Here is a 13,141-nt window from a genome sequence, read left to right on the forward strand (position 1 = left end):
AGGAAGGCAGGAAGGATACAGAGAGAGATACTATAGCATTTTGATGAATTGCATTTCTGTCATACTATTGTGATGAAAGAATCACATAAATACATCACTAGGAAACCCTGGCTGCATAGTGGTTAAGAGCTATGGCTGCTAACCAAAAGGTCGGCGGTTCAAAACCACCAGGCCCTCCTTGGAAGCCCTATGGGGCAGTTGTACGCTGTCCTATAGGGTCGTTATGAGTCAGATTTGAGGTCGAGGCAATATTTTAATAACTTATTTTTCATTTCCACTGCCCCTCAAAATTGGTACCTCAAAATCCATACCTCATGCTCTGAACCTAGTGACATTTCAAGCACTTGGTAAATTTTTGCCAAATGATAAATGAAAGGCCTGTCAGCATGTACTTCATATTCTTTGGATCCACAGCCAACTGGGTACAGAGCCGAGAAGTAGCTTTTATGACAAATCAAGAAATGTCCCCTGCTTTAAAAAAGTAAAATGAGTGAAAAAGGCATAGCTTATATCTATAAAACCAACTGCTAAAAATATGAAAATAAGAAGACAGAGTATACTTGCATTGCTGGAGGTCAAACATTGATCTGAGACACCTAAATGTTATAAATACAGAAAATTTTCCTCATTCATTGTATTGAAAGAAAAATAAATATACCTTCCAACACCTCAGAAACACCTCCTCAAAAATGAAGAAGAGGAGAATAAGAAAAAGATAGCACTTAAATATACAATATTGTTTAGCCAGTACCACAATGAATCTATTGCCCATTCAATTGCCCAGGTAAGACAGGCTTATTACAACACAATTAACTTATGCTGTGGCTCATTTTCAAGCAATACAGAAATCTTGTTATAACTTGGTTTGTGGCCAGACAGTGACTCCTAGACTCTTCTTTATTTCTACGTGGCAAATCATATTGAGTAGTAGCAGATCTGTTTAGGTGAAAGACGAGGCATGGCAGAGCAATGGCAGGACAGAGACATGGTAATAGATACACCACTAAGGTGAACCTAAGTAAAACAAGGGTGAGAATATTGAATTTTTAACTCAACAATTATTTATTAGCTTCTTTTAGATATACGGCACTATGCTAAACCTGGTTATTTATAAAAGTGAATGAGAAGCTGTTGCTGCCTTCAAGAATCTTAGACTGTAGTGGAGGAAATAATTTACACACATAAATAGTTAAGAATGAGGGAATTTCTGTCAGGGAAATTATCTCCTTGCTGGAGCAGATTAAGTCTTTGTGTGGATAAGGCCCTGTCTTCTCAACTGGTCATTAGTTTGATCCTGCATTATCAAATGCTACCTGAGCATTTCTAACTTTTGTTCAAAAATGACCTTTTTATCTGCCCCTCCCACTCCCACATAATTGGTTTTATTTCTCAACTTTCTTGTCCCTACAAAAAGCATTAACATGTGTAAAGAACTCAGGTTTGATATGTGGAAATGCTTTGTTTATTCCTAGCTGGCCATATATCTCTGTTTGATAGGGACAATTTTGGTATACAGCTATTTTCTTGCTTAATTATAAATGGAAATTTTATCAATTCCAATGGTATCTTGCTCTGAGTAATGAACTGTATGATTGTCCTATGTATCCCTCCCCTGATAGTCCTTATTCAGTCTCCATAATTGAAAGATCTCATGCCTCCATCCTTCCTCACCTTTCCTCTTTACCAGTTCCATGGCTCAGGATTATAGCAGCCCTTGCCCCAATGTCTGTTGGAACTAACCAACACCAAGGAGGTAGAAATGAGAATCAGAGAGAAGACAGAGTTTTGGTCACACCATTTGAGCTGCCAAAGCTAGCCTTTTCTGAAAGTAGAAATCGAAGTTCAGAATATTTTGAGTCATGTGAGCCATAACACGTTTCCTTTATAGTTTGAGCTGTTTGACTTGAGTTTTCTTTTAGAGGAAACAAAAGATTATGGCTTGATATAAAAGAATAGAAACATAACAGGAACTTAATTTTTGATATTATCCTCCCTTCAACTTGGTCTACTGTTTGTTTTTTTTAAATTTCTACAAATGAATTGATCACACTCTGCCTTTTAAAATAGTAATATATGCCAGGTTTTGAATATAAAAACCAATTTGAATTTTACCCAAATCTCACATTAGTCTTTCACTTTTCCTATAAAAACAATAGACATTAGTAAATGCCAGTTATTCTTATTACATATCGTCTTGAACATACTTTGCCTAAGTAGATAACATTAAATAGTCACCAATTTTGGTGTGGTATATATGCAAACAGTAACGGATGGGGCAAGGGGTGGAAGCTAGGCAAATCAGATGATGTCAATACAAGTTGTATTGACTAAACAGTATTTTTACAGGCCTCACTTTTTAAACAAACATTTTTTGGTGTCTATTTAGATAAGACAGGATGCATTCTTTGAAGAGAAGGGGATACATGAGAGAGCATTTATTGATGTTGGCTGTTACATGAAATCTATCAGTCTTAATTGGGCAGTTGATTCCTTTGAAAGGCGGACAAGTTGAAAAATAAAGCCTTTCAGTAGAAACAAAAACCTACGGGATTTACAGAAAAAAAAAAAAAAAACTCGATTGTGTTTACTAATAAAATTTTCTACGGATTACCATAATTGGCAATGTGCATTCAGTTCATAATTTGAAAAGTGAATACTGTTAGGATGAGTAATAACCAGTACTTCTCATTTGCTAACCAGTTTATTTTTTTTATTTTTATTTCCTCCAAATATCTGGACTGTTTTATATCAACCATGAAAAATTAATCACAAGAATCTTAATGTAAAAGTAAGTTTATTAATTAAAAATGGATGATAAAAATTCTAGTTCACAACAAATATCACCTTAACTTATTAAAATTAATTAAGAGTGCAAAAATATAACAATACATACTGTTCCAAGGGGCAATGACTAGGAGAAAATATTACTGAATGCTTGGTCAATTACTTGCTGATTTACAAAGTTCAGTAACATGGCCTACTGCCATAGTAAATGGGGGATTCATTGTAGAATAGATGATGCATTCTTTTGGAAATCGCTTTTACAACACAATTAACCTCTTCACCTTCTAGAAAACACTTTGTTAGCGTATTGGGGTTCTATTTAATTTGACATGAGTAGTGCTCGGTGCCAAATAACACTTTAAAATTCCCTAAAATTTATTTTGTATATGTTTGTTAGGTTTTCAGCTACTAACTACATCAGATTTCAGTTTTTATACAATCCTTTGATCAGATATATAATAAAAATGTGATAGCATTACATGCAGGGCATTGTGATGGTAGATTCAGCTCTATCAGATGTCAGAAGGCTGTTTAATGAGAAACCAAAGAAATAACTACAGGGCATATCTTTGGTACAACTCCCATTACAAAAGACATGCCAGGCTATTTCTCTTGTAGAAAATGTTTCATTCAAGAAGTAATAAAACTGTTTCCTATGCACATATGAATAATGAATAAAGAAAATCAGAAGCGGGGGAAAAAAGCATTAACACAACAAGCAAGTGAATGCTTTGAGAAGGGGTCTATTTTACAGCTTTCACTGTAAACCGTATTATTTTAGAGCTTATGTTGAAATTGGAAGGGCTCTTAGAAGTGATTAACTGTCGCCCTGTACCCATGCATAAGTCCTGTTATAACAATGCCATTGAGTGGAAGACCAGCCTGTGCTTGAACACCTCCTGGGAGAGGAAATTCTTTACCTCACAGGGCAGCTCATTACCTTGGCCATGGCACGTTCTTTTATAATCTAGTTAGCTGCATATATGCATGTCACCTTTCTTTGATTGTAAACTAGAGATAGAGACCAAGTCTTATTCATATTTTTATACTATCATAATTTCTATCACCAGGCTAACCACACAAAAGGTACTTAATTAAGGTGTGCTAATTTGAGTTAAATAGACTCAATGGTAAGCTAAGCATGGATATCATGTAGCTCTAAAAAAAAAAAAAAAAATGCTGGTTGTTATATCCCTTTGAAAGAGCCTCAAAATCCATTGCACACCAATCATATATAATGAATGGAAATAACAGAGCACAGTGAGTGTTTTTATTTCATTTTACTGCCAGTGTGACTTTATTTTGTGGATTTTCTTTTATTGCCCATCCTTTTGCAGGTGTCTCTACTAAATGCATCTGAAACGGATAAATTTATATCACAAAACTTTATTTTACCATGTTTTGGAGGACTACACCAACTGAAACGTTGTTCATAAAAATTCATTGTTTCAGCAGCACTTTGGTTATAAAATTATCACACTGAAAGCTTATACATATGTACTTACTATACATTCATTTAGAGGGAAAGCAGCACTTCATGTTGTTTTTTTAATCACTTTTTAAACACGATTTTCCATAATGAGTTAAAATAATTTTTATAAAAACGCTCTTGTAAATTTGTCTCTAGAATCACACTGTCATTTCACATTGGGGAAGGGGATGCAGTGGGGGAAGGGCACTGACCCAGAGACCAAGGACAGGTTTTGAGTGCTGATCTGCTGCTTCTCCCTATATGACCTTGAAAAACTATTTAGTTTCACAAAGATTCAGGTTTCTTAGCTATAAAATGATAAAACATTACATGAGTTGTCCACCTCAAAGACTGTGGTAGGATCAAATAAAACATTCTGATGACATTGCTGTCTAAAACAGAAGGCCCTATGTAGATATGAAAGGCTGCAATCACTGGGGAGGTTTACAACCCTCCCCCAACCCCCGTCAATTTGCAGCTTTGAGTACTGTATGACATAGGTTCAACAGACATGCTCATAGTTATCATAGGTTGAGGTATTACCCAGTCACTGCCAGATCTGGGAAACTGTAGTTAAAGTAGTAGGCACAGTAGATTTAATCCCTCTGTTTTTGGATTTTTATTTACTCAAGCACGGTATACTGCCAGAGTGGTGGTGGTGGTGTTAGGCGCCGTTGAGTTGGTTCTGACCCATAGGGACCCTATGTGCAGCAGAGGGAAACATTGCCCAGTCCTGTGCCGTCCTCACAATCATTGTTATGCTTGAGCCCATTGTTGAAGCCTCTGTGTCAATCCACCTCATTGAGGGTCTTCCTCTTTTTTCTTTTTTTTTTTTTCACTGACCTTCTACTTTACCGAGAATGATGTCCTTCTCCAGGGACTTTTCCCTCAGATAACACGTCCAAAGTATGAGAGATGTAGTCTCACCATCCTTGCTTCTAAGGAGCATTCTGGTTGTGCTGCTTCCAGGGAAAAATTTGTTCGTTGTTTTGGCAGTCCATGGTATATTCAATATTCTTCGCCAACACCACAATTCAAAGGCATCAATTCTCGATCCTCCTTTTTCATCATCCAGTTTTTGCACAAGTACAAAATGACTGAATACATCATGGCTTGGGTCAGGTGTACCTTAGTCTTCAAGGTGGCATCTTTGCTTTTCAACATTTTAAAGAGGTCTTTTGCAGCAGATTTGCCTAAGGCAATGGGTCTTTTGATTTCTTGACTGCTGCTTCCATGAGTATTGATTGTGGATTCAAGTAAAATGAAATCCTTGACAACTTCAATCTTTCCTCCATTTATCATGATGTTGTTTATTGGTCTGGTTGTGAGGATTTTTTTTATTATTATTTATTAACTTTTATTAAGTTTCAAGTGAACGTTTACAAATCCAATCAGTCTGTCACATGTAAGTTTACATACATCTTACTCCGTACTCCCACTTGCTCTCCCCCTATTGTGTCAACCCTTTCAGTCTCTCCTTTCGTGACAATTTTGCCAGCTTCCCTCTCTCTATCCTCCCATCCCCCCTCCAGACAAGAGTTGCCAACACAATCTCAAGTGTCCACCTGATATAATTACCTCACTCTTCATCAGCATCTCTCTCCCACCCACTGACCAGTCCCTTTCATGTCTGATGAGTTGCCTTCGGGGATGGTTCCTGTCCTGTGCCAACAGAAGGTCTGGGGACCATGGCCGCCGGGATTCCTCTAGTCTCAGTCAGACCATTAAGTTTGGTCTTTTTATGAGAATTTGGGGTCTGCATCCCACTGATCTCCTGTTCCCTCAGGAGTTCTCTGTTGTGCTCCCTGTCAGGGCAGTCATCGATTGTGGCCGGGCACCAACTAGTTCTTCTGTTCTCAGGATGATGTAGGTCTCTGGTTCATGTGGCCCTTTCTGTCTCTTGGGTTCTTAGTTGTCGTGTGGCCTTGGTGTTCTTCATTTTCCTTTGCTCCAGGTGGGTTGAGACCAATTGATGCATCTTAGATGGCTGCTTGTTAGCATTTAAGACCCCAGACGCCACATTTCAAAGTGGGATGCAGAATGATTTCATAAGAGAATTATTTTGCCAATTGACATAGAAGTCCCCGCAAACCATGTTCCCCAGACCCCCGCCCTTGCTCCGCTGACCTTTGAAGCATTCATTTTATCCCGGAAACTTCTTTGCTTTTGATCCAGTCCAATTGAGCTGACCTTCCATGTATTGAGTGTTGTCTTTCCCTTCACCTAAAGCAGTTCTTATCTACTGATTAATCAATAAAAAAAAACTCTCCCTCCCTCCCTCCCTTCCCCCTTCGTAAACACAAAAGTATGTGTTCTTCTCAGTTTTTACTATTTCTCAAGATCTTATAATAGTGGTCTTATACAATATTTGTCCTTTAGCCTCTGACTAATTTCGCTCAGCATAATGCCTTCCAGGTTCCTCCATGTTATGAAATGTTTCACAGATTCGTCACTGTTCTTTATCGATGCATAGTATTCCATTGTGTGAATATACCACAATTTATTATCCATTCATCCGTTGATGGGCACCTTGGTTGCTTCCAGCTTTTTGCTATTGTAAACAGAGCTGCAATAAACATGGGTGTGCATACATCTGTTTGTGTGAAGGCTCTTGTATCTCTAGGGTATATTCCGAGGAGTGGGATTTCTGGGTTGTATGGTAATTCTATTTCTAACTGTATAAGATAACGCCAGATAGCTTTCCAAAGTGGTTGTACCATTTTACATTCCCACCAGCAGTGTATAAGAGTTCCAATCTCTCCGCAGCCTCTCCAACATTTATTATTTTGTGTTTTTTGGATTAATGCCAGCCTTGTTGGTGTGAGATGGAATCTCATCGTAGTTTTAATTTGCATTTCTCTAATGGCTAATGATCGGGAGCATTTTCTCATGTATCTGTTGGCTGCCTGAATATCTTCTTTAGTGAAATGTGTGTTCATATCCTTTGCCCACTTCTTGATTGGGTTGTTTGTCTTTTTCTGGTTGAGTTTTGACAGAATCATGTAGATTTTAGAGATCAGGCGCTGGTCTGAGATATCATAGCTGAAAATTCTTTCCCAATCTGTAGGTGGTCTTTTTACTCTTTTGGTGAAGTCTTTAGATGAGCATAGGTGTTTGATTTTTAGGAGCTCCCAGTTATCGGGTTTCTCTTCATCATTTTTGGTAATGTTTTGTATTCTGTTTATGCCTTGTATTAGGGCTCCTAGGGTTGTCCCTATTTTTTCTTCCATGATCTTTATCGTTTTAGTCTTTATGTTTAGGTCTTTGATCCACTTGGAGTTAGTTTTTGTGCATGGTGTGAGGTATGGGTCCTGTTTCATTTTTTTGCAAATGGATATCCAGTTATGCCAGCATCATTTGTTAAAAAGACTATCTTTTCCCCAATTAACTGACACTGGTCCTTTGTCAAATATCAGCTGCTCATACATGGATGGATTTATATCTGGGTTCTCAATTCTGTTCCATTGGTCTATGTGTCTGTTGTTGTACCAGTACCAGGCTGTTTTGACTACTGTGGCTGTATAATAGGTTCTGAAATCAGGTAGAGTGAGGCCTCCCACTTTCTTCTTCTTTTTCAGTAATGCTTTGCTTATCCGGGGCTTCTTTCCCTTCCATATGAAATTAGTGATTTGTTTCTCTATCCCCTTAAAATATGACATTGGAATTTGGATCGGAAGTGCATTGTATATATGGATGGCTTTTGGTAGAAGAGACATTTTTACTGTTAAGTCTTCCTATCCCTAAGCAAGGTATGTTTTTCCACTTAAGTATGTCCTTTTGAATTTCTTGTAGTAGAGCTTTGTAGTTTTCTTTGTATAGGTCTTTTACATCCTTGGTAAGATTTACTCCTAAGTATTTTATCTTCTTGGGGGCTACTGTGAATGGTATTGATTTGGTTATTTCCTCTTCAGTGTTCTTTTTGTTGATGTAGAGGAATCCAAGTGATTTTTGTATGTTTATTTTATAACCTGAGACTCTGCCAAACTCTTCTATTAGTTTCAGTAGTTTTCTGGAGGATTCCTTAGGGTTTTCTGTGTATAAGATCATGTCATCTGCAAATAGTGATAACTTTACTTCCTCCTTGCCAGTCCGGATACCTTTTATTTCTTTGTCTAGCCCAATTGCCCTGGCTAGGACTTCAAGTACGATGTTGAATAAGAGCGGTGATAAAGGGCATCCTTGTCTGGTTCCCGTTCTCAAGGGAAATGCTTTCAGGTTCTCTCCATTTAGAGTGATATTGGCTGTTGGATTTGCATAAAAAGAAAAAATTTTTTTTTTTTTTTTTTTTGCATAGACGCCCTTTATTATGTTGAGGAATTTTCCTTCAATTCCTATTTTGGTAAGAGTTTTTATCATAAATGGGTGTTGGACTTTGTCAAATGCCTTTTCTGCATCAATTGATAAGATCATGTGGTTTTTGTCTTTTGTTTTATTTATGTGATGGATTACATTAATGGTTTTTCTGATATTAAACCAGCCTTGCATACCTGGTATAAATCCCACTTGATCAGGGTGAATTATTTTTTTGATGTGTTGTTGGATTCTATTGGCTAGAATTTTGTTGAGGATTTTTGCATCTATGTTCATGAAGGATATAGGTCTATAATTTTCTTTTTTTGTAATGTCTTTACCTGGTTTTGGTATCAGGGAGATGGTGGCTTCATAGAATGAGTTGGGTAGTATTCCGTCATTTTCTATGCTTTGAAATACCTTCAGTAGTAGTGGTGTTAACTCTTCTCTGAAAGTTTGGTAGAACTCTGCAGTGAAGCCGTCCGGGCCAGGGCTTTTTTTTTGTTGGGAGTTTTTTGATTACCGTTTCAATCTCTTTTTTTGTTATGGGTCTATTTAGTTGTTCTACTTCTGAATGTGTTAGTTTAGGTAGGTAATGTTTTTCCAGGAATTCATCCATTTCTTCTAGGTTTTCAAATTTGTTAGAGTACAATTTTTCGTAGTAATCTGAAATTAATCTTTTAATTTCATTTGGTGCTGTTGTGATGTGGTCCTTCTCGTTTCTTATTCGGGTTATTTGTTTCCTTTCCTGTATTTCTTTAGTCAGTCTAGCCAATGGTTTATCAATTTTGTTAATTTTTTCAAAGAACCAGCTTTTGGCTTTGTTAATTCTTTCAATTGTTTTTCTGTTCTCTAATTCATTTAGTTCAGCTCTAATTTTTATTATTTGTTTTCTTCTGGTGCCTGATGGGTTCTTTTGTTGCTCACTTTCTATTTGTTCAAGTTGTAGGGACAGTTCTCTGCTTTTGGCTCTTTCTTCTTTTTGTATGTGTGCATTTATCGATCTAAATTGGCCTCTGAGCACTGCTTTTGCTGTGTCCCAGAGGTTTTGATAGGAAGTATTTTCATTCTCGTTGCATTCTATGAAATTTCCTTATTCCCTCCTTGATGTCTTCTATAACCCAGTCTTTTTTCAGGAGGGTATTGTTCATTTTCCAAGTATTTGATTTCTTTTCCCTAGTTTTTCTGTTATTGATTTCTAGTTTTATTGCCTTGTGGTCTGAGAAGATGCTTTGTAATATTTCGATGTTTTGGATTCTGCAAAGGTTTGTTTTATGACCTAATATGTGGTCTATTCTAGAGAATGTTCCATGTGCGCTAGAAAAAAAAGTGTATTTTGCAGCAGTTGGGTGGAGAGTTCTGTATAAGTCAATGAGGTCAAGTTGGTTGACTGTTGTAAGTAGGTCTTCCATGTCTCTATTGAGCTTCTTACTGGATGTCCTGTCCTTCTCCGAAAGTGGTGTGTTGAATCTCCTACTATAATTCTGGAGGTGTCTATCTCACTTTTCAATTCTGTTAAAATTTGATTTATGTATCTTGCAGCCCTGTCATTGGGTGCATAAATATTTAATATGGTTATGTCTTCCTGATCAATTGTCCCTTTTTTCATTATGCAGTGTCCTTCTTTATCCTTTGTGGTGGATTTAAGTCTAAAGTCTATTTTGTCAGAAATTAATATTGCTACTCCTCTTCTTTTTTGCTTATTGTTTGCTTGATATATTTTTTTCCATCCTTTGAGTTTTAGTTTATTTGTGTCTCTAAGTCTAAGGTGTGTCTCTTGTAGGCAGCATATAGATGGATTGTGTTTCTTTATCCAGTCTGTGACTCTCTGTCTCTTTATTGGTGCATTTAGTCCATTTACATTCAGGGTAATTATAGATAAATAAGTTTTTAGTGCTGTCATTTTGATGCCTTTTCATGTGTGTTGTTGGCCATTTCATTTTTCCACATACTTTTTTGTGCTGAGACGTTTTTCTTCGTAAATTGTGAGATCCTCATTTTCATAGTGTTTGACTTTATGTTAGTTGAGTCATTACGTTTTTCTTGGCTTTTATCTTGAGTTATGGAGTTGTTATACCTTTTTGTGGTTACCTTATTATTTACCCCTATTTTTCTAAGTAAAAACCTAACTTGTATCGTTCTGTATCGCCTTGTTTCCCTCTCCATATGGCAGTTCAATGCCTCCTGTATTTAGTCCCTCTTTTTGATTATTGTGATCTTTTACCTATTGACTTCCATGATTCCCTGTTATGTGTATTATTATTATTATTTTTAAATTAATCTTAATTTGTTTGTTTTTGTGATTTCCCTATTTGAGTTGATATCAGGATGTTCTGTTTTGTGACCTTGTGTTGTGCTGGTACCTGATATTATTGGTTTTCTGACCAAACAATATCCTTTAGTATTTCTTGTAGCTTTGGTTTGGTATTTGCAAATTCTCTAAACTTGTGTTTATCTGTAAATATCTTAATTTCGCCTTCATATTTCAGAGAGAGTTTTGCTGGATATATGATCCTTGGCTGGCAGTTTTTCTCCTTCAGTGCTCTGTATATTTCATCCCATTCCCTTCTTGCCTGCATGGTTTCTGCTGAGTAGTCTGAACTTATTGATTCTCCCTTGAAGGAAACCTTTCTTTTCTCCCTGGCTGCTTTTAAAATTTTCTCTTTATCTTTGGTTTTGGCGAGTTTGATGATAATATGTCTTGGTGTTTTTCTTTTTGGATCAATCTTAAATGGGGTTCGATGAGCATCTTGGATAGATATCCTTTCGTCTTTCATGATGTCAGGGAAGTTTTGTGTCAGGAGTTCTTCAACTGTTTTCTCTGTGTTTTCTGTCTCCCCTCCCTGTTCTGGGACTCCAATCACCCGCAAGTTATCCTTCTTGATAGAGTCCCACATGATTCTTAGGGTTTCTTCATTTTTTTTAATTCTTTTATCTGATTTTTTTTCAGCTATGTTGGTGTTGATTCCCTGGTCCTCCAGATGTCCCAGTCTACATTCTAATTGCTCGAGTCTGCTCCTCTGACTTCCTATTGCGTTGTCTAATTCTGTAATTTTATTGTTAATCTTTTGGATTTCTACATGCTGTCTCTCTATGGATTCTTGCAACTTATTAATTTTTCCACTATGTTCTTGAATAATCTTTTTGAGTTCTTCAACAGTTTTATCAGTGTGTTCCTTGGCTTTTTCTGCAGTTTGCCTTATTTCGTTTCTGATGTCTTGAAGCATTCTGTAAATTAGTTTTTTATATTCTGTATCTGATAATTCCAGGATTGTATCTTCATTTGGGAAAGATTTTGATTCTTTTGTTTGGGGGGTTGTAGAAGCTGTCATGGTCTGCTTCTTTATGTGGTTTGATATGGACTGCTGTCTCCGAGCCATCACTGGGAAACTAGTTTTTCCAGACCATCCGCTAAAAAAAAATACAGTCAGATCCCTATCAGAGTTCTCCCTCTGGCTCAGGCTATTCAGATGTTAATGAATCCGCCTGGGGAGGGTGGGGGAGGGAACAGAGAGATAGGAGAGTAGCACCTCAGAATATAGCCAGAGTTGCTTGTCTTGCTTGGAATGACTATTATATCTGAGATTCCCGCGGGGCTGTGTGGAGATTGCCCCCGGGGGGTCTGGCCCCCTGGAGTCACGGTCAGATCCTCCGCTGCCAGCCCCACGCCCAACGTTAAGGTTCCCCTGCTGGGATGGTGCAGTCTCGACTCCAAAATCAGTCGCTGCCTCCCAGGGACTTCTCGTCCCGCCAGCCGCATCGCCGTGCCACTCCCGCGAACTGGCTGGGCCCCCTCCCGGGGTTAGTTCAGGTGAGTGGAGCAGCTCCCCGTGCTTGTGCCGTGACCGCGTGTCCCGGCTGGGATGCTGCTCTCCCCGTTCCAAGACCAGTCGCTGCCTCCCACGGACTTCTCACACCGGCTGAGTCACCACGCCACCAGTGCCAACTGGCTGGGCCCCCTCCTGGGGTTAGTTCAGGGGGGTGGAGCAGCTCTCCGTGCTTATGCTGTGCCTGCGCCCAGCCAAAATCCCGGCGGGACTGTTCCCCGGCTGGGACCCTGCTCTCACCGCTCCAAGATCAGTCACTGCCTCCCAGGGACTTCTCCCGCCGGCTGCGGCACCAAGCCGCCCGCGGCACCATGCCGCCCGCACGAACCGGCTCGGGCCCCTCCCGGAGTGAGTTCGGGGGCTAGGGCTGGGCCCCTTGTTTGTGCCGTCTGCTCCCCTGGGCTCTTCCCCTAATCGGGCGCCGAAGGTTACCTGACTGGTACCCTGGCTCCAGGCTCTGAAAACAATCGCTGCTTCCCCGTATTTGTTTGTTCTCCGTTTCTAAATCTGTGTTTGTTGTTAAGGGTTCGTAGATTGTTATGTATATGATCGATTCACTTGTTTTTCCGAGTCTTTGTTGCAAGAGGGATCCGAGGTAGCATCTACCTAGTCCGCCATCTTGGCCCTGCCAGATTTTTGTTTTCTTTATGTTGAGGTGCAATCCATACTGAAGGCCCTGGTCTTTGATCTTCACCAGTAAGTGCTTCAAGTCCTCTTCACTTTCAGCAAGGAAGGTTGTGCCATATGCATAGTGTAGGCTGTTGATGAG

Source organism: Loxodonta africana, chromosome 1, assembly GCF_030014295.1.
Source record: "Loxodonta africana isolate mLoxAfr1 chromosome 1, mLoxAfr1.hap2, whole genome shotgun sequence".
NCBI classification, from domain to species: domain Eukaryota; kingdom Metazoa; phylum Chordata; class Mammalia; order Proboscidea; family Elephantidae; genus Loxodonta; species Loxodonta africana.